General features: G+C 35.7%; 1 protein-coding gene across 1 annotated transcript in view; it reads right to left on the minus strand.

The window, feature by feature from the left end:
• The window catches only part of LOC149085103 (uncharacterized), a 119,319-nt gene that overhangs the window by 94,616 nt on the left and 1,911 nt on the right, over positions 1–22,792 (minus strand). The gene's annotated exons all lie outside the window — the stretch shown is intronic.

Genomic DNA, 22,792 nt, shown 5'->3' on the forward strand with positions numbered 1-22,792 from the left:
CGTAGGAAGTGGTAAGTTAGTGATTGTGTGAGTGACCATATAAGTGGATGAGTGACAAAGTGAGTAACCGTATGAGTAAGTGTGTGAGTGACTGTATGGTTGAATGCATGGCCCCCAGAGGGGGGAGGCTGACAGGGCCCGGGACGATTTTCTCATCATTTTTTTTGTTTTTTCACGCCATAAATTCACTATAAAGCGGCCCGTGAAAAGTTTGGTCTGGGGCCCGCCAAAGGTCCCATCCTAGGGGCGGGGTCCCTCCAGGATGTGGGGGCCATGGTTGAATGATTATATGAATGATCAAGTGAGTGAGTGGCCGTATGATTGGTCAAGTTAATGGTCGTACGGGGGACCAAGTGAGTTACCATATGAGTGTGTGAGTGGAGATATGGCAACGCATTTGTCCACTCATCTGGTCACTAACTTGATCACTAATACGATCACTCGCTTGATAACTTATATGATTACTCACCCATTCACTTGTTCACTCATACGGTCACTCACGCACTCACTTCGTCACTCACACGATCAGGGCAGGCGAATGTCAGGGATGAAATGTCGGGGGCGAAATGTCGGAGGCGAAATTTCCGTAAACCCCATTGGCCACGGATCACGAGCCACGTCGCGAATACGCCAGCCAAAGCCCAAATCTTTTCTGCAAATCGGACTTCGACCAAATTTCTCGGCCATTTCACGAATCGGACGCATTTCGGGCTTTATCAGTAGCATATTACATAGCATATATTTGATACGCTTTCCACCTCAAAAGTACATACAATAAAACCCCTCTTAACGGACACCCCCTCAGATACGGCCAAATAGTATCATTTCCCCTTGTTTAATAAATGTATGCATTTTTTTAAACCCCTGATCAACGGTAACTCCTCCCCCCTTTTACGGACGAATTCTTTTGTCCCGTCGGTGTCCGCAAAGGAGAGGTTTTACTGTATTTCAAATCCGTAATGCCTGATGTACGGTCAACAGAAGACAAAGATAGCAGCATCCCATTTATTAAGGGGTACTTCTCAATGGTAGAGAAATGCTTATTTTGATATGGAAAGCTAGAAACGGGTTGATCGCAATTTAATGGGCCATGTACGACCTCTCTCTCTCTGTCTCATATCTTTATAAATAACCAATTCTTCGACCTGGAATAGCCAAAACGGTCAAAGAGAGAGAGAGAGAGTTGCACGCTTGGCCAAAGAGCTTCATCAATTGCGGCAAAAAAAAGAATGCTGCTGTCGTTGGATGCAGTCGACGTACACACACACACGCGCATGCAATGGCTAAAACGGAAAGCGTTCTTTCTAATAATGTTCGCATCTCTTGCGCACGGATACTGGGCTGCGCATGCTGACCTCGCACGCATTGCAATCCAATCATAACATCTCGCATCGCTGTTTGTTTTTAGTTTATAGTGCATCATTTGTCATGCTTTCCGACCAAGCTTACCCAGTGTCATGCTTACGGAATGATCTACTCATTCGGGACTATCAAAATAACTCGGAAGGTTTCTCGTCCGTAATTTAAATAAGAACCCATGAATATGTTACGGTATATGTGATAAATCCGGTTATTACGCGTAATCGCCGAGCATTTTGGTAAGTTTGATAAATTTCGCTAAATTTATCACTTTTACCGGCGATTATGCAGTACCCAGACGTCGTCGGTGAATTTGATAATTTTTCCCCTAAATTAATCTCTTTTGCCAGAGATTCTACATGATACTCAACGGTCGTTGGTGAATTTAATAGGTACTTTAAAGGTTATCGCTTTGACCGGAGATTATGCATAATACCCAAGCGTAGTCAGGACGGAGCTGATTTCGGACGTCGTATTCGAATGAATAGACTTTGTGGGTCATTATACAGTATTGAATAAAAAAATATATAAAACGAATAGGAAAACATTTTAGACTTGTACTGGTTGTTATGTGCGGTAAAGGTAAAATATAGGTGCGGTAAAATATATAATATGATAAGTGCGGTCATTATACGTAATAACCGGTTATTATGCATACTTACCAAGCATTTTGGTGTGTTTGATAAATTTCCCTAAATGCATCACTTTTACAAATACAAATACAAAAAACAACGCCACAACAGGCAAAATGCCCAACGAGGTAGCTGAGAAAAAGATGCCCATAAAAATATGGGCATAATACCCAAGCGTCGCGTACTTGAGCTACATGATAAATCGTACTATATGATGTACTACACATGATAATTCATACATGTATTGTATCATTATATCGGGATACGATCGTAAAATTTGTTATCATTATATCGGGGTCCGACTATATTCATCACACATACTAGACTCATTTGGAATTTTTTTCATGCTTATTAAATTCCCCAATTACACTCGGGTATTATGCATTGTCACAGATAAAGGCAATAAATTATAAGTATTTATGAAATTTACCGAGACGAGAGAAGCTTGTGGGTATTATGCATAATATCCGGTAAAATTGATATTTTTTTTTTAGTATTTACCAAAGACGCTTTGGTATTATGCATATTCGCCGGCAAAAGTGATAAGTTCATGAAACTTATCCCGACGATTGGTGAGTATGCATAATAACCAGTTACAACCATAAAAAATACATACGTATCCGATGATGTCTCATGCACTCTAATGCTTTTAAGAAATACTTACGATATTCAAACATTTCGAATGACCACGTGTTGAAAATTTGCTACAAATATTCATTCACTTACCTCAGGGTTAAAAATGAGTTCTTCCTTCGTATTTCGAGACAATCGTTAAAAAAATTATTATTAATTAAGATGAATGTGTCAGAAATGGTGACTTATTGGTGGTAAAGGTGACGATATATCTCATATTTTACTAGACAGAATAATTTTTTCACATGTTTTAAAAGCTAATTTTAATAGACTCTCAAACTCGTTTATAACGACATCGAATATTTCGCATATTTTTGTGTTTATAACCGAGGCTGACGTTTTCAATAACGAAAACTATAGTCAGGTGCAATCAAATACTGAACATAAAGTTTTTAATTCATTTTGATTAGATGCCCATAGTTAATCAATAAAAGGATTATAAATACGAGAGATATCACTAATTCTTGTTTAAAATATTGCCAATTGTATATAGGCGAAATCTCCAAATATCGCTCGTTAGGACAAACCTTGGTGAAATTTCAGTGATACAGCAAATCTGCAGTGATTTTAAATATATTTCATGGGGAAAAAAATTTAACATGGCTAGTATGAGAGATGAATATTTTAAGTCACATTCATTATATCATAACTTATAAATTACGCAAATCACCTCCCTTCCCCCTTTAAGTAAATATTAACAACTAAAGTACGCATAATTGAAAAAATCGGGAAAAATGAGATGCTTTTATAAGAGAAGCCGGGAAGGGCAAAATTACGGGAAAATAAGATAATTTTCGGTGTACAGCTTATGTCAATGAGGAGAAAGCTGGAGCATCAAATATACAATGAATATTTTTTATTTTCAACATTAAGCATTGATAGAACATCAGACAAGCATGACTTTAATGTGATGAGCTCGAATTTTTAAAATGGCGTCGTTATATTCGAGGTCGTTGCGACGTTATAAGCAAAGTTCCTTAACGTTATTGTCTATGGGGATCAGTCCATACCACCAAGAAATGGCGTTATAGCCAAGGTGTCGTGACAATCGAGGTCTTTATAACGAAGTTTGACTGTAGTTACGGAGGATATTTCAAATTCCCATGATACCATTACGCCGGATGTCCTCTGTAAGTGCTATCACGGACTTTATCTCGTCAACCGTCCGTCGTTGAGGTATGATTCCCATTTAAAAAATGCTATACAGGCGTTCAAAAATTACCCTTTACCAGTTTTGACAATGAAAATACAATGTGTAACAAAATAAAAAAAATCTAAATTTTTATACGGTCCCCTTGTGCTCTAACTTCCAATTTAAAAATTAATTAAAAGTTGTTGCACTGTCTCTCCCGAGATGCCAACAAAAAAATTCTATGTTTTAAGTGCAATATTCACAGAGATATTCTAATTCGAAAAACGGAGGAAATTTGGGAAAGAACATCGGGTAACACGGTTTTTCCGCATTTAACGCTGTGTTCTTTCCCAAATTTCCCCCATTTTCCTCATGAAGTGACATTAAAAAAAATTGAGGAAATAAATAGGTATAAAATGTTCTCTTTTGCTATGTATTTTCCCATATATTTTCAAATATGTACAGCACCATAGAGCAGTGGTTCTCAACCTTTTCAATCCCGCGGCCCGGTTTCATTCATTTTTGTGAGTTGAAGACCCGGTCAAACACACGACCAACGGAATATGAATGAGGAAAAATGAAACGGATAATCACTCGCGACCCTGTATGAATGATATCAGGGCCTGGTACCCGGCCGCGGCCCGGCGGTTGAGAAACACTGCCGTAGAGCATATATGCTCAACCCATGGCCCGCGACCTGAGACATAATTTAAACGAACTAAGCGGCACATAAATGTGCAGTTCCACATCACTTGAGTGACCTATGGCATGCTCCCGACATCACTCAGGTGAACCGCGAAACATTCCCAGATCACTTAAGTAACGTGATTACTTCTGCGGTAAATTTACGTGTCACTTGAGGAACGTGCGGCATAGTTCCAGAGCATTTAAGCAACCCGCGGTGCATTTCAGATCACTCAAGTGACCTGGAGTACATTACCAGGTGATCTAAAAGTGACGGCACATCTATCACTACAGTCACTCAAGTTACCTGCAGTGCGATTCCATATCACTTAAGGAACCCGCGATATATTTGTGGATAACTTGAATGACTCGCGACACAATCCTAGAGTACTTAACGGCCCGCGGCATATTTCCAGATCACTTAAGTGACCAGCGGCACATTTACAAATCACTTTAGTGCCCTGTATCGTTGTTCCAGATCACTTAATTCAGTGGCCCGGGGCACGTTTTTATATCATTGAAGTGGCCTGCACACTGTCCTAAAGGTTGAGCACCCTTCCCACAGAGGGTTAGAAGGTTAAAAGAGGCCAGCAACCCAAAACAAAAGCAATTTTCACGCAAAAAATAAATAAAAACTATGAGAAAAACATGCACTCTACACAATAAGAAATTACGGTCGTCTTCACTCGATAGCTTTTCGATTTATCCCATGCCATAGATAAAACGTTTAACGATCATTCAATTTCATAACAAATTCCAATACAACTCCGAGTAAATCACTTCTGCTTCTTACAGACAAAATTAAGGTCGGCAGGAAAATTTCGAGAACATAAAAACAATCATCTCTCGCATATTTAATATCAACTTTCGAGAAATCACAATTTCCACCTCATCTCTCATAAAATATTTTCATCTCCATAATAAAACTTTCAGATCAACAAATAGACTCGTAAGTAAGACTTATGACGATTTCTTGTAAGAAAACAAAATAAAATAATAAGCACTTGTGTTGGAGAGATAAGGGGGAGAAAAAAATTATTTCCGGAACGACCGCGTAAAAATCGAGCAAGATATTGACCGAGATAATAAATTTATTCGAAAAACGCTTGCTCTAAAAAAACGTAGAAAGAGTGAGTGAAGAGAGAGAGAGAGAGAGAGAGAAAAAGCATTTAGTTTTTCGAAAATGCTGTTTGATATTTGCTTCGAGAGGTGGTCGCGTATATATCGCTAATATCAAAAGATTTTTAAGAGCTTAAAGAGCGCTCGGTGATTGAGGAGAGAGGAATAAAATATATATTTGAAAAATAATAATAATAAATAAAATGAATAAAAGAGAAAAAAAAAATGAATGAATTCTTGCTGCTCGTACCACGGACGGAAGTATTCGATCTAATTTGGTGCTTCTTGCATTTTCATTTGCGATTTTCTCTCGGCTTATGTGAATGAACTTGAGTTGTGTGTGCTCCTCTCTCTCTCTCTCTCTCTCGCTCTCTCTGCTATACATGTATAGTGTGTGTTCTTCTCTCTGTTCATTCACTCGATGACTACCTGACGGTAAACGATAGCTCGGGAACTGATTTCCCGCGGTGTGGAGTGAGAGGCCATTTATCATGTGCCTCGCGATTGGCCCGCACATACTCATTTCCGATTATTCAAATCGTTAATTCGTCGGAAAAATACTCGAGGGGTCATTCGCAAAAAGAAGAACGTTAAAAACGTCGGGTGGGGATTTTTCGAAAGGTTTTTATGGTTTCTGTTTTGGATTTAGGAAAGGAACTGTTGATGACATGGATATATGCAGCGTGTTCAATGAAATAGTTAATCGGATAGAGTAGAACCTCTCTCGATAGCGGACGCCCATGGGAACAAGTATTTTCCCTACTAACGGAGTGTCCGCTAATGGGATGGTATGATATACAGTGGAAGCTCGTTTATGCGGCTTTCACATTTATACGACGTTTGGCTTCGGTCGCTATTGGTTCCTGTATATTTTAATGTTAAAATATATATATATTACTACTGTATGTAAAAGTGATACACTGATAGTTATGAATAAAATCACCAATCGTCTCGATAAAGAAAGTCTGATTAAATTTCGCTACACTTATCACTTTTGCTGACGATTATGCAGTTCCCAAATAAAGTTGGAAAGTGTGATAAATATGGAAAAATATTTATAACTTTTCTTCTCTTCACTAAATCTAATTAAATATTTTTACCCGTATATAATATACGTGCACTACACATATTTTTCAATAAAAATGTAATTAAAATAAGTGTGCTGAAAATAAAAACATTCATAACAACATTATCAGTCTTGTATAACGTTGGCTTTCTTCACTCGTAATCAACAAACAAAACCGACACATTACCATTCGAATTCACCACCCTGGATCATGTATGTTATGTTCAGTTAATTAAGTAATTAATTGACGATTTATCACATATTTACCAACACGAGCTTAGGATTGAACATAATCTTAGTTCAATATGATAAATACAATACTTGGTTCATGACCAAAAATTAATAAATTAGAGTCCGATAAAAATTAGAACTTGCCTGATTTTACTGTCCGCTTTCGATCGAGAGTGCCCGCTAACGGTGAGTGAAATACATTAAAGCCCTATTCACGGTACTGGGTATCAGGAAAATGTCCGTTAATGGGGAGTGCCCGATAGGGGATGTCCCACTGTATAGTACCATTTTTTGGGATAACTTTTGAAATACGTACGACTTCAGTTATATTCTAAGCTATTACTACTTAACCGCACACATGCACCTTGTACACATTCCTCTACGGAATTTCTGACGAATCGGCACATGACATAATGTATATTCTGAGTGTGTGTGTGTGGCCCTAACTTATTTATGTTGTCGAGTTGCGCTTGTTTCGTGTTCATGCTGCCATCTGTCTTCCATTTTCTGAAGTAAAGATGGAAATGCTTGAATTTTCATGTTACGTCAGCACCGTGTTGTAGGTGTGCCTGCTGTCTGTCGGTAATTGATTCAGTGTCCGTTTTCACTACATTGGAATGAGTTGTCTAACTGAATAACTCGTTTTTCGTGTGAAAACTTGATAAGCACACCAATTTTTTTGACAAATTAAGAAAGCGGTTAACATCTTTCGAGAATCTTGGATAGCTATAAGTCAACAGTTCTGATCCTGGTTCGTAAATTCGAAACAAATGGTTTTGTTCTTAGAAACTATTATGCAAAACGTGTTTTTCCAGAAATATTCACAGTCTGGGAATGAACACATTTTGATCTCATTCTGAATGAATGAAGTTTTAAGACCATAAATAGCTAGTTTGGAAACAACATGCTTGCTCTCGAGTATTCCAATCGTCACAATGGAGCCATCGAAAGCTCCATCGAATTTTTTCTCCTATTTAAACCCTTGTGATATATATTTTTTTGGGATGTATATCAAATATTTGGTCTACAAATCATGCTCTTAGACTGTGAATTAAGTGTAAAGTATTACCACTGTACTCAAGATACCCTGAGCATGGAGACTTTTGTGACCTGAATGTGCCATTTTGTTGTAAGTTTGAAAATCTCGCCAACGAATTGTAACCTTTTCATACACCTCAAAGAAACATCGAGACAACAGATTGTTGAATGGATTGTTTCTTTGAATAGAATTTTTTATGCCAAGCGTTCAGTTAATTAGCGAACACTGTATTTACTGTGAGGGGCCAACTATATTTATTTCGTGGCTCGAATGTCATTCTACTGTACACGAAAACTTCTCTCTCTGACAATTACAAAACTTCCATTAAGAATTTTGCTGACGTAAACAAATTTTACTGTCATTCCAAAAAAATGAATATTATCTTTGGTTAGACTTTTTTCTATCGCTTCTATATATTCAATAATTAGATGTTATGAATATCATTTCGAGTCCAGAAACATCAATCAATAAAAAAAATTTGGTAATATGAAGAAAAAAATATTAGATAACCCGGGGTGAAAGAAATCGCTTTTTTGTACAATGAATGTAATCAGTCACAAATTTTTTTTTTTTTCAACTACAGACTTTCAACCATAAAAATAAGATTTTCGTTGAAATGAAATCAAAATAAGCAGATGATAGAAATCAAGATGGATGAATGGTCATTCGCTTATATATATATATATATTTTTTTTTTTTTTTTTGCAGGAGAATTATTATTGTTCATGTACCAGATAAATGATCGAACGCAGATCAGATTAATCGTCCAGTCCAAGTAATCGCCTCGAATCACTTACCAAGCATGACAGCACAAAATATAACCAGGCAAGAAAGACCACATAACAATCTAGTTGAGAAGAAGAGAGACGCGGTTAAGGTCATGGAGACCTTACTATAAATGTTTAACATAAGTGCCAATACACTATTAAGCCATTTACGCTTGACCAATGAAAAGAACTCTCATCTGTATCCGCACGCCATCATAGTCAACGGGAAAATATGAAACGCGCTCTAAAAATAGTAGATCTGCTCTCGTTCACTTTTCTAAGCTTTTTCTGTATTTGGTTTTAGTACTTTAAACATTCCAGGGTCAGACATCTTTCCCTACACGACAATTAATTATCAAATTAAAATTATTCACATATTGAACTAAGGAGTGTCATACCTTTTTAACATGGTCAAAAAGTCTCAAAAACTATGCTCAAGTAGAAATGCCATTTTCAACTAAAATGACACACACACACACACACATTTCATTAAAAATATTATTATTTATTGTACATGTATTTACGCAATATATTGTATATGTGTATTCAAATATACACAGGACCACAAAGGGTTAAACTGTAATAAAAGTTCTTCCAAATATAATTTTAAACCGGGTAAAGTCAGCATATAATAAATAGATTAATTGAAAATGGTGGAATCAATGAGAATTGATGACAAACATTGAATTTAACGGATAAGAAAAGCTTTGAAATTTAAATCGATGTCGGCGAGGTTTGTCAATCATTGGCGGCGAAACGTGAATTACTGATATCCATCCAACTTGAACTTTTATACCTTGTATACGTATTTATCCCGTTTGTGATCGCAACACTTTAGGTGCTCGATCAGCTTGAAGTAGGAATAATTAAGTGTTGTATCGCGGAACTTTATTACTTCGCCGATGCTGATCGTCTCTCTTTTTTTTTTTTACTTCGAACTAATTCGCCCCACCGCTTTCGTCGGCGCCGCCAGTCAATTACTGACTATATTAAGCGCTTAAATAGCCCTTCATGTTACCTTCACCGTAAATAATATAGTGATAATATGCCTTTTAATGAGCACCGTCTCGTAGAAAAATAACAACAGCAAGTGAAGAGTGAAAAAAAGCCTTCATCTTTCGAATATTTAAAACGAGCCTCAATTTTTTTTTTTTTTACTTCTTCATCACTTCACTATGCTTACGTAGCGTAATGCGAAGTTTATTTTACTTGGGAAATTATTTAAGCAGACATTATTATTTTTTTTAATTTTTAAATAATATTATTCCGTTATAATTTACATGGAGGATTTTATTTTTTTAAACATTTACCTCCTTCGTTACGAGTAGAATTTATTTTTTTTTACTTCTTATTCCACGTGCTACCAAATATTGATTGATGTGAAACATATTATGCATAGAAAATTTTTAAAAACCTCACCGCTCTCGAAAAGTAATGTATTTAATCATTTAATTCGAGTTATATTTTTCACGTTATGGTGTTAATTAATGCGAGAAAATTTTCAACAAAACATCATTTTTTGTCGATTCGTATTTTGTGAAGATTCATAGCTCCGGCTGATATTTAATTCGTATTAGAAAGATGTTAGTCGACGTAAAACAAAAAAAAAATCTAACTCCACAGGGAATAAATACGTTAATTGATAACTTTTAATGCAATTTAATCGAACTCGTTTAATGAATATTAGATTATCATAAAAACGGCAGCGATACGAATAATAGCAGTTAAGAAGTTTGATTTTGTTAAATGAGTTATTTATTTTTGTGGATTTTGTGGATTTCTTTGATGTATTTGTATGTGTATTTGGTGCTAGCTTATTATTTGGCATTTATTTTAAAATCATTGAATGTTCAAATGGACCACCCAATTATAGAGCGTTCGTGGCGGCGATGTAATTTTCCTCGCAAGAAATTTTGTGATTTATTTCACCGACTAGAACAGAAAGAACGTCGACTGGTTCTTGAAGAATCAAAAAAAAAAAAAAATTAGCTAACACATAAGAATAAAGTTGTAATGTATAAACTATTAGAAAAAAATCCATTAACTTCATATGGTCAACCACCCACACCACGGTTTACCAAAACACCAAGATTGCAGTCGACAACAGTTTTCAAAGACCACTTGGATAGTAAGGGAATATTATGAGCTTATGAGCGTCCTTCGCCCACCACCTATCAACTTGAGTTAAAATAAAAGGAGAAATAGCACGTGTATATATATATATATATATATATATATATATATATATATACACAAGATAGTTTTACTGCAGAAAGACTTTCAGGTAAGGCTGCATCCACATTATCAACGAGATTATTTTCTAAAAAGCTTTTTAATGCACTTTTATTGTTATCATTTTCTTTAATAATAATATTATTATTATCGCCCACTCATACGCATTTGCATAAAATAAAGAAACACAATAGTTAAATAAATGAGAAGCACAAAAGCACGAGCAGAAGCGAACTTTTTTTAAACGACTGCAAAATATACGCCCAGATACACCCGTGGCAACACCCACATTTCAAGTGAAGTTAACAGGAAATTAAGCTGCTTACAATCATCACATGCACTATCTAAAGATAAAGTGCTTGACCCTCTCTCTCCCTTATTTTAATTAATGCGATATTCTCTAAGGCTAAGATGGAAAATTCTAGAATCTACAATTCAATAAATATCTGAACAAAAGGGGAATGCGATTAACTAGTTTTCTTCTCTTATCTTTCGTAAATATTTTTGCTGATATTCAGGACTTTTAATAACAAATTCAGAAGATTAAAATTAACGTCATGAGCGTATTTCGAATATTATGTGCATTAAAACCTCTTTTCGTTTCTCAGAAAACGGATTCTAAAAAGAGGTGACTTCTTAATGGAGGTAAATTTTTTTTTAATGTTTCGGGTACAAATGTACTGAAATAAAAGATTTCCATCGTTTAATGCTCTATGTGACTTCTGTACAGAATGGAAAAAGTGATGAATTAAGTTTGCCTTAGCAAAAAATTTAATAAGTCCGAAACGCAGTCTGAAACTGATTCGACTTTCAACACCGAATAAAACTTTCGAGTTATTACAAATAATGCATATCCATACGACTCTTCGCCATCTTTATGCTCTCAACTATTGATATTCGACTATTACCTCACTGAAGTCGGTATTTCAAGCAATTATTCAGACGATATTCAGGTGTCATCATCGATCTCACTGGCTGCCTGTTTCGTAGTTCGATCACTTTATATAACATATACCAGTTGAGTAACAGCAATTTGTCAAAGATTTATTCTTATCGTGTCTGCAAACAAGTGCGATGTCAGGTCTGAGAAAAAATGAAACCGTCTCCTATCAACAAAAAGTGGCCATTAAGGCAAGAAGCTGGATACTAATTGCCCTTTAAATAACCAACGTATAGGAAAAAATTCTGGACCAGAAAAAAAGTGGCCCCTATATAGACCGAGGCTACTTTCCATTTTCCAAGGTTTTACTTGTAATTTATAGAGCTTGAACTTGAACTACCAGACAGATACCCACGTTAATATTCCTTACGGAACCTCTAACGTAAAGGGTATCTGTTGGAAAATAACAATTCTGTTGTTCTCAATGCTCAAAATGATTACGTTGTACAAAATATGGCCCTGAAATTCTGGTTATCTATCAGAATTTTAATGTATTGTCGCTTCAATACATTCGGATGCTCAGACTCAAATCAATTCATCCATTTTGATCGATAGTCAACGATATCAAATAAATGTTTGGTCTTATACTGCTAAATATTGTACTGGTTTAATACACAATATACGATATGAATATTTCGTAAAGGCATCCCAAGCTTCCCAAAGCCGCCTGGCAGTCGAGTGGTTAGAGAGCTAGCTTCTGACTACAGGTCTGGGTTCGGGCATGGATGTCTACTAACACTAACAAATTCCCTCGGCAGATCATAAAGATCTTTTGGGAATACGCGATTATCACGTTATTATTAAAGAAAAAAAACCTATGTGATTTTTCGCGAATTTTTATCACCGGCCCTCAGACGAGTTAAATATTAAACGCAGTTCCCAACCAAACAGATTAGAGTAAGAAAAATCTGAGCTAAGGAGCTGAAAGCATCGGGAGAAAACCTAACGTATCAAGTTATCAACTTAACAAGAAGACTTAGAGAAAAGTAACAAATTCTGTTTCTTTTAAAACAGTCAGCACTTTGTTTTTATGTATTCATCCTTCAAGAGCAAGACTGTGTGCTTCTTCCCTTTGGAACCACTGTCCTCGAGAACAAAGAATTGACTGTTTAAAAAAACAACCTCGCAACAAAAGGCATCTTTTGCATGCTCATATATATATATAAGAGTATCTACACAAAGTGTGAAAATAAAATAAAAATAAAAAAAAATACCACAATCACAAACAAGATGCTAGACGAGAAGAGACAAGTTGAAGAAGAGTACAGTGCAGTGCAGTGCAAAATGCAGACAAAGTTAGCACGTATATTGTATAGGAGCTAGGAGCAGGCGTGTCTGAAACGAATCACAATGAGTGCCGAGGTTTATTTCCTGTGTGTGTGAGAAAGAAGAGAAGCACACTAAATTCCTAACAGCACGGAAAGATGGCTTTTTAAAAGAGAGAAGGGCCGCCTTTTTGAAGGCAGGCAAAAGAGCATCAGATGAAGGGAAGCCGTGACTAAAACTGTCACTGTGAAGCAAAACTCATTGGCCATCAACGAACAACAAGAAACGGGCGAAAGCGTCGTACGGTTTCCTTTTTTCCTCGTGACATCGCTCTCATTAGCTTGATAGGCGACGGATATTTATAAGGGGGCCATCTGTGAAATTATTCCCAACTTAGGTGAAGATTCCACATCCACTACTTCCATTCTTGAATAGTAACCAAAACACACTCAATGCCGACAGCGAGATTCTGTATCATTTATTATTATTTTTTTAAATCTTCAATTAATTTCTGAGTTTCTAGTCTTACTTTGATAAACAAATCCGTGTGCTCAGATGGCAAAATGTTTTCGTGACTGCTCAGATTGCTAAAGTAATTTTTCCTGAATAATTGAGATTTTCCGTATTCCGGAGGCTCGTTTGTTAATTTTTAGAGGGGGGGGGGGTAAATCTCATTCATATTGCAAGGGGGTTGTATAGTTATTAAAATAAAAAAAATTAACCGTTTATACTGACACCCTGTGCTCAAACACCCAATATGAAAGTTATAAATATCGCCCTGTTCTCCCGAGACCAACAAAAAAAATTCCACATTTCCAAATGCAATATTTGCTGAAATATTTAAATTCAAAAATCGGAGAAAAGTTGGGAGGGGAACAGCATAAATGAGGGTTTGTGTTTTCTGTTAGTTTTTGCTGTTTTTTCCCAAACGTTTCCCCATTTTTCGAATTTAAATATCTCAGTGAATATTGTACTTAGAATGTTTTTTTAACCTCACGAGAGACAGAACATTTTTCTAATTGGGTTTTTGAGCACAAAGTGTCAGTATAAAAAAGTTAATTTTTTTATTTTAGTAACTATACAACCCCTCGCAACATGAATGACTTAGATCTAAGTTCTACACCTTATTTGGATACTTTTTCTAATTGCAAGTATGCCTCTAAAATCAACGCTTCACCAGTAAAATGCGGTGCGTGCTGTTAGCTATGCTGCACCCTGTATATTGTCATCATTAAAATAAATCTCAACTATTCGGAATTGATATTCAGACTTCAATAAGCATTTTCTGACGAATAATATATTATTTGTAGAGTACAAGAAAACAGCAACCCTAATGGGGAGGTACGATATACCCCGCGGAAGCTCGTTTATACGACTTTCATTTAGTTCCTATATATTTTAATGTTAAAATATACGTGTTACTAATGTGCGTAAAAGTGATACATCGGTGGTTATGCATAACCACCAATCATCTCGATAAATTAGACATAATACTCAAATAAAGTTGTCATAAACTGATATAAATGAAAAATTTATAGCTTTTCTTCTCTTCAGTAAGCCAATTAATTATTTTTACCCGTACATGATACATGCGCTACGCATGTTTTGCAATAAAAATTAAATAAAATTAAAATAATTGTGAAGAAGATAAAAACATTTATAACATTATGTCTTGTTTGTAATGTTAGCTTTCTTCACACGTATCAACAAACAAAACCAACACATTACCAAAGGAATTCACCATCCTGGATCATGTATATTATATTCAGTTATTTTTAAGTAATAAATTGACGATTTAATATATTTACCAACACGAGCTTGAGATTAAACATAATTTTAGTTGAATACGATAAATACTAGGTTTATGACCAAAAATTAATAAATTAGAGTTCGCCTGATTTTACTGTACGCTATCGAGCGTGCCCACTAACGGGGAGTGAAATACAATAAAGCCCTATTTCATGAGACCGAGGATGAAAGAAAAGTGTCCGTTAACGGGGAGTGTCTGTTGGAGGAGGTTTCACTGTATATCACCATATAATTCTTGAGATACGAGCTTTACAAGTACTATTTCTTCAACTTTACAACAACTATTTCTTCAACTATTATTCAACTTTTCTTAAATTCAGCCGGTTTGATCCGGTATCACATTTAAAAAGTATAAACTTCAAAAAAAAATTAACTTCAGTGATTTTTGAAATTTTACTCTTACTTTTCAAAAAAAAAAAATGGCTGCATCATTAACAATACATTCTTACAGACGGGGCGAGAAAACCTCAAATTTCCAGAGTAAAATCCCACGAAATACAGTACTAGAAAAAAAAGAAAAAAATAGAGTCCCATGTACACATAGACAGCTGCTTATATACATGTTTTTTATTCCAAAACGTTCCATACATAGAAAGAGAGAGAGAGAGACTGAGACAAGACTTCATACTATATCCATATTACTATATATGCGTGTTGCTGGATATGGGGGGGACTCCGTTCAATGGGAGGAGTGTAGAGAGAGAGAGAGAGAGGGGAGAAATGTGAGAGAATTGCCCTGCTTTGGTGGCAATTAGGAGCCCCCGAAAAGAGCGGCAAAAAGATTGACAGTAATGTATTCACGGAAAATGCCCTTAATATCGCCGCCCGTAATGATGTTATTCATAGAAGTCACCAGTGGAACACATACAATGGCTTTTGAGGAGACCATAAAAAAAAGAGAGACAGGGGCGGTTGAGAAGAAGCATTAAAATATACGTACGGATAATATAAGACCATCAAAAAATCCCTAAACGTTATTACTTTTTCTTTTTCACGCGATGTTTTTCCTTTTTTTTTTTTATTGAGTTGAGCCTTAATGTCTTCTTTATGAGATGCACATGGAAAACGATCAAAACGCCTGTTGAGCACATGCACTCGAATTAATTCCATTAAATGCATGAAAATCAAATCTATACACACACACAACACACAAAAACCCTCATATATTTAGCTTCAACTGACATTTTTTGGGGCTTTTTTTAAGCGTTCTTGGGAAATGGTAACGCGATACTCTTTTAAAAAACGAATGCTATTTATTTTTTTCTTGACATATCCCAGCTGCAGTCCGTGCCTCAGAATAAACAAGTATGAAGTTTTCTAGCTGGTACCAGCATTTAACTTATGGCATGAAAAATAAATGGCGCTGATATGCTTTTCATGCCATTGTCAATAATGTAAAAAGGGCGGTTTTATTCATCCGCACGTATTCTCCGGTTGACATCTACTAATGACTGTATAATCGAGGCATTAATCTCTTTTTCTTTCATTTAGATAACTCTTTTTCGAGTATTAATCAAAATATATTATCACGGTCGACATTTACATCAACATTTATTTACGATCGCACGCTGAAACCTGACAAATGCTGAAAATAGTGTACGTGTTAAAAGATATAGTTTTAGTCCATTGACAGAAAATAGTCGTCGAAATATATTTCCTGGACGACGGGCCAACAAGCAACGAGCCCTATTGAGAGAGAGAGTCTCTGTCTACGATACAAGGGTTATCAATCATTCCAGCTCTCGACATCTGACCAGTTATTTCGAAGAGCTTTATACTATATGCCTCTGGTAGTAAAACGCCTGTGTCACTTATCGCTGCCGACACTCCCATAATGATTCGAATTTCAGAGATTGGGGGCTTCCGGTACCAAAACTTTTGCCTGGCAATTCATCACATTGTACGTTTAAGCAATCAAACAAACCTTGACAGAAACGAGTAACGACTGTTATAACTTGAACGAGCCATTAACTAGAAATGAGTTGCCCACGTTGATAGTAAGATCGGCTTTTGCAGCCCGTCAGATTACCTGAGGCATTTGATTCTGTCTAATTCACGCATAAACTATTTTCTCTCTCCAATCTCTTACTTTCCTTTTTTTTTTAATCAAAACACTATATTCGACTCGATTATGTCGGTAATCATCACCGCCATTTCAAAGCAGTCGAAAATAGCTTATTCGTAAATTACAGAACTAGATACCGCTGGTAATCTGACGGCACTAAAAAGTCACCGCTATTATCAACAACGTGCACATTCAATACACAATCACTAACATACAAATACATTTGAGATCGGAGGAATTACTTAACAGTTTCGAGAGCTTTGATTGATTTTAAAAGGAAAATCGGAAATGAAAATTTCTACTGCAGTGAAACCTCGCTACAACGATACTCTATATAACGATAAATCCCTCTACAACGATTTTTTGTTCAAATCTTGTTTGGAATTGCCTATAGCTCAATGTAAAATTCCTCTCGATACTACGATAAATCCTTTTATCACGATCTTTTTAAAGAGATTTTGAAACCTCTAGAACGATATTTTTTTAAGGGCGCGGTAGCCCAGGTTGATAAGATACTCGCCTGAAGTACCAAAGGATGTTTAGAGGTGTCGCGAGTTTGATACCCGGTTCGTCCTTGTCAGAAAACTTTCCTGACACGCGGGTGCAACAGAAACGGCGACATGACCACAGAAAAAAATTGCTACCGCAGCGAGTCTCCTATCGAGAGGTTAGCGCACCAACCTCTCGATGAAAATAAAAAACAAGCCTGCCGTTCGGAATCGACAGATAATGACCGTGGTGCGACAAAAATGATCAAATGATATCTTTTTATATTTCAAAATCGTCTTGAATTGTCCGTGCTTCTAATAACATCGGTGTTTTGTACCACCGATTTTTTCTAATCTTGTTTGGGACTGCCTATATATAGTCTAATGTTATACTCTTCTCGATACAACATATTCTTTACTGAGATGAATTCCTCCATAACAGTATTTTGTAAGAGATTTTGCAAGTACTGCAATGATATATATTTTTTTAATTTTGCTGAAAATCGTCTTGAATTCAATGTTAACTTCGTCGCTTGTTTTTGTTCTTGCTGTGGAATCTAATAAAATCGGTATTTTTCACAACCTGATCACCGAAAAATGTAATAAAGTTGTGGGTATTGCAAATTCTGTGTAAGACACAAAAGTACAATGCAGTAAAGAACGTTACAGGGGCAATGCATCGAACTGAATTTTATTAATCATCTAATAACAAGGAAACAGATATCTTCTGGATGTTATGCCGAGGTAAACTCGGAAAGAAAATTCACTGGTGGTATTGAAAAGCCACCACTAATATCAGCCACGTGCGCATTCAACACAAAATCACTACCTTCCAAATATGTATGACATCGGGGGGGGGGGGGGATTAGTATCAGTTTCGAGAGTTTTCGGGTCTGACTTCTCGCTAATAATTATTTTATAGAACAAATCATCTAATAAGTTACTATTTTTTGCTGTGAATAAACACTTCAAACTATCTGGTGGCACTAACAAAGCTGATTCAGAAAAGCTGTCAACAAAAAACATTCATTTGGTAGCACACGATAATAGTGCCTCTCGATATAATGATAATTTCTCTACAACGATATTTCTTCTTGGTCTGAGAGTATCGTTATATCAAGGTTTCATTGTATATCACTAACATAGAAATGTTTTATGAATGAATGAGGGTGAAAATACGCTTGTGTTCATAGATTTGTTGTTTCTCGTAACCAAAATCAGTTGCGATGCTGCTGATATTGAATATAGTTGAAATTTTGGTATCAGCTTGTGAATGCAACAAGCTAATTTTTACGCATTGTTACAAAAAAAAAATGTTGTAACTCGAGAATACTTGAGTGAACCATTAACTAGAAATGAGTTGCGCACGTTGATAGTAAGATTGGCTTTTGCCGCCCGTCTTAGAATACCTGGGGCATTAATTTCTCTCTAATTCACGGATAAACTATTTTCAATCACTGTCCTTTCTTTTTCTCATGAAAACACTGTATTCGACTCGATTATGTCGGTAATCATCACCGCCGTTTCAAAGCAATTGGAAATAGCTTATCCGTAAATTAGAAATAGATGCAACTGGTAATCTGGCGGTACTAAAAAGCCACCTCTATTATCAACAACGTGCACATTCAATACACAATCACCACCATTCAAATACAATAGAGCAATAGTCATGATTTTTTTTTAAAACTGCAGCCACAACAAAAACCAAAAAAAAAAATTTAGCATTAAACTAATTTTCCGAACGTTATTTTCTTTTTAATCAACACTGAAACTGCATCTCCGGTGTTTCCAAAGGTTTCTGACTGGTCATTTCAATGGCTTCTTCTCCAATTTTCTCTTTTTCTTATTTCGTTTTCTTCAATCCCAGCCGCTAACACTCATTTAAAGTTGAATTTGCCTTTGAATGCACTATTTCGAGTAAGAAACCGGTTTCAAAACAACGAAAGAAAACTGAAAAAAATAAAATATCAACGTATTTGAACACGCCATTTATTTATTTTCAAGAGATTGTGTAGATAGAGAACTTGTTCAAGCTATTGAAAAAAAATCTATTTAAATTCAAAAAGAATATATATCTGTTTAGAAGTTAGATTCAAGATCTACATCAAAGGCTGATTACATTTGTTGAAGGGGGGAAAAAAAACGTTTATAAGGAGTTTGCCATTGGACATACAGTATCAAAAAAAAAAAAAAAAACTAATCTTTTCTAGGTGCTGGAGTCAAGTGCCGATAATTGTAGGATTAGTAGAAATTCGCACCTCCAGGTCCAATTATTAGCCCGGAATTGGCATCTAATACCTTCCGAAAAAGACTTATTTCCTCCTTCATCTTTCTACATACATATAAATTAAATATAAAAAAAAAATAGGAGAGATTAAAAAAAAACTTTCTTTAAAGGTTTGTGAATTATCATTAAGCGTTATTTTACAGGGGAGGAAAGAAAAAAAAAAAACACCTGACGGCTCTGTTCGGCGTTGATGAGTTAGGTGATCAATAATTTACGAAGGCGATAATTGCCTATGCATACGAAATTTCAGCCAACACCCAACTGTTCGGCGAAATTCTCGCTCTTTTAAACGAAGCATTCGTTATAAAGAGAGAGAGAGAGAGAGAGAGAGAGAGGGAGAATAAGTATAGAACATTATCAAATCCGAACAATAATAGCGTTGGAGGGAATAATAAACGAAGGATAATATCGACTCTAATATGATAATAAATAATTATCGCCAAATTTTCGAGATCGGGGGAAATTAGGAATTAGTATCAGTTTCGAGAGTTTTCGGATCTCTGATTTCTTGCTGATAATTAGCTTAAAAGAACAATACCGGAATTAGAAATTTCTACCATATCGCGAACATGGAAATATTTTATGAATGAATAAGGGTTAAAATACGCTTGTGTTAGTAGAGTTATTGTATGGTTGTAATATTGATATCGGTTAAGATCCTGCTGATAACGAATTCTATGTCGAATAAACTTGAAATTTTAGAATCGGCTTGTCAAGGCAACAAGCTAATTTTTACCCATTGTTACAAAAAAATATTTTAACTCCAGAACTTGAAGAACCATTTACTAGAAATGAGTTGCACATATTGATAGTAAGATCGGTCTTTGCAGCCCGTGAGATTATCTGAGATATTTATTTCTGTCTTATTCAAGGATAAACTATATTTTCTCAATCACTTTCCTTTTTTTTTCTCATCAGAACACGACTCGATTTTTTCGGTAATTATCACCGCCATTTCAAAGCGATTGAAAATAGCTTATCCGTAAATTAGACAGAAGTAGATGTAACTGGGGTAATCTGACTGTACTAAAAAGCCACCGCTAATATCAAAACAACGTGCGCATGCAAAAATATGCTTGTGTTCGCGTAGATTTATTGCATTTATTATCTCAATCGAAATAGGGTACTATCTTGCTGAGAACGAATGCTATGTTGAATAAGGCTGAAGTTTTGGAATTGGCTTGCGGAAGCTCCAAGCTAGTTTTTACGCACTGTTACAAAAAAACTTATTTTAACTCGAGAAAGGAATTTGCCACTTAATAATGGATAGTTGGAACAACCAGTTGATACCATTCCTTGAAATAGTAAATGGGGTATTTGAAGAACGATGTGCTCTCGAGTGCATTAACTACAAGGCAGCAATGGGATTAGAAGTTATTCTGCTTAATAGATCAATTTTACCCGCTTAGTACGGTAAAACTTCACAACCGCGTGTTCTCCGAGATTAACAAACTTTCCACTTTTATGCTCCACTTGCATATATCTCCTTTTGCTTAGCCCCTGAAATATTTCGAGTACGCCGCCACGTTTGTAGTAATATTGCGCGCTGTAAGGTATGGTTATGTTATACACCTTGTCTCGTGGCTTCTCTTCATTTCCGTACGAATCTCGGAAATGTTCGCGTTGCTGTTTAATTTTTGGATGTTTCCCTTCTTGAGAATCTCGACGTCCACGAGAGAGAGATAGAGAAGAATATATAATCTTTTACGCAATGAATAAGAGAAGATGGAAGAGTTGCGGCTTGGTTGCGTTGCACAGTATGAGACGAAAAGCTTTTCCTAGTATTGAATCGCGTCTTTTCCCAACATCTTGGATCAGATGAGTAAAGATGGAAAGGATGTTGTGTGTGTTTGATGTGTTCCCGCGTTTCTGATCGAAGTTGGATAAGAGTTAAGCTCATTGACTTTCCACTATAAATACATTGCAAGAAAGTTTCCTTTTTTAAAATATAGAAGGAGATAACTCCCTTATCCTAAATAAACGGGACAGAATCCGTTTCGTACAGAAAAATTTCGGATATGAGTAAATCTCCGAACTAAAATAAATGGTCATTTATTAGTTTTAAAAGGCAAATTTAGTATAAATTTGCTTGTGTTACTTATACAATTTTTCATAAATTTCACCTATTAGTTCATAAATAATTTGCACTATTTCTTTGCCACTTATTTCGCGTACACCCTTTCTGTTCACACAAATTTCTGAATGTACTTTCTGACTTGTACTTTTACAAGTGGAAAGTTCAACTGCTAAAATGGAGAGGTTTGGAGAATGAAGAGTTTCACTGTTATGGACATGTTACTAAGTATTGTTGGAAACATCGATTTGTTGGGAAAAATTACTGATATACTTAGAATGTTGATACTCTAATCATTCGTCTATCATGGTGAACCAATGAAAGAATTATTGAATTAATTACAATGACTTGAGATTTTTCTTTGAAGTACCAACACCATTCAAGAATGACATCATAAAAAAGGAATAAAAACACTTTAAATGTCTAGTTACGAATGGTATGAATGATTAGCATGTAAATGTTTAGATTTTCTGAATTCAATCTCAGTGGATTTAATAGTACCCCATATTTCGAAAACCCGTACTGAATCGGTTTAAGCTTTTTTCCCCTCAAAAAACATGAATTTCGTAGGGAAAAAAACAGCACAAACAAGATTTATATAAACTACGTGTGCACTTATAGCGCTCACTAATGTACTTTTAATTCGCATTTAAACGTACAACATTTAAAAAAAAACTTAATCATGAATTCTCTGTGAAGATTACCTTAAAAAAGAAGTTCAAAATTGGCTTGTCACAAATAGATCCTACATGATGTATACGTCACATTACTGATATGGTACACCATTGCTTTAAATTCGTGTACGTGCAAATGCCGACTGTTGTGTTTGAATGAGTTCTCGGGTGCGATTTACCCGAAGATATCGATGACGTTTCGTTGTATTTTGGATGTCTTTAATTTCAAACCCAAGCAGTTATCGACATGACATATTTGATCTTATAAATCAGACTAAATAGCATTTTACCTAGA

Source organism: Pholcus phalangioides, unplaced genomic scaffold (genome assembly GCF_987345545.1).
Source record: "Pholcus phalangioides strain wild (caught in Gottingen) unplaced genomic scaffold, Ppha-v1.0 ptg000007l_1, whole genome shotgun sequence".
Taxonomy (NCBI): Eukaryota; Metazoa; Arthropoda; class Arachnida; order Araneae; family Pholcidae; genus Pholcus; species Pholcus phalangioides.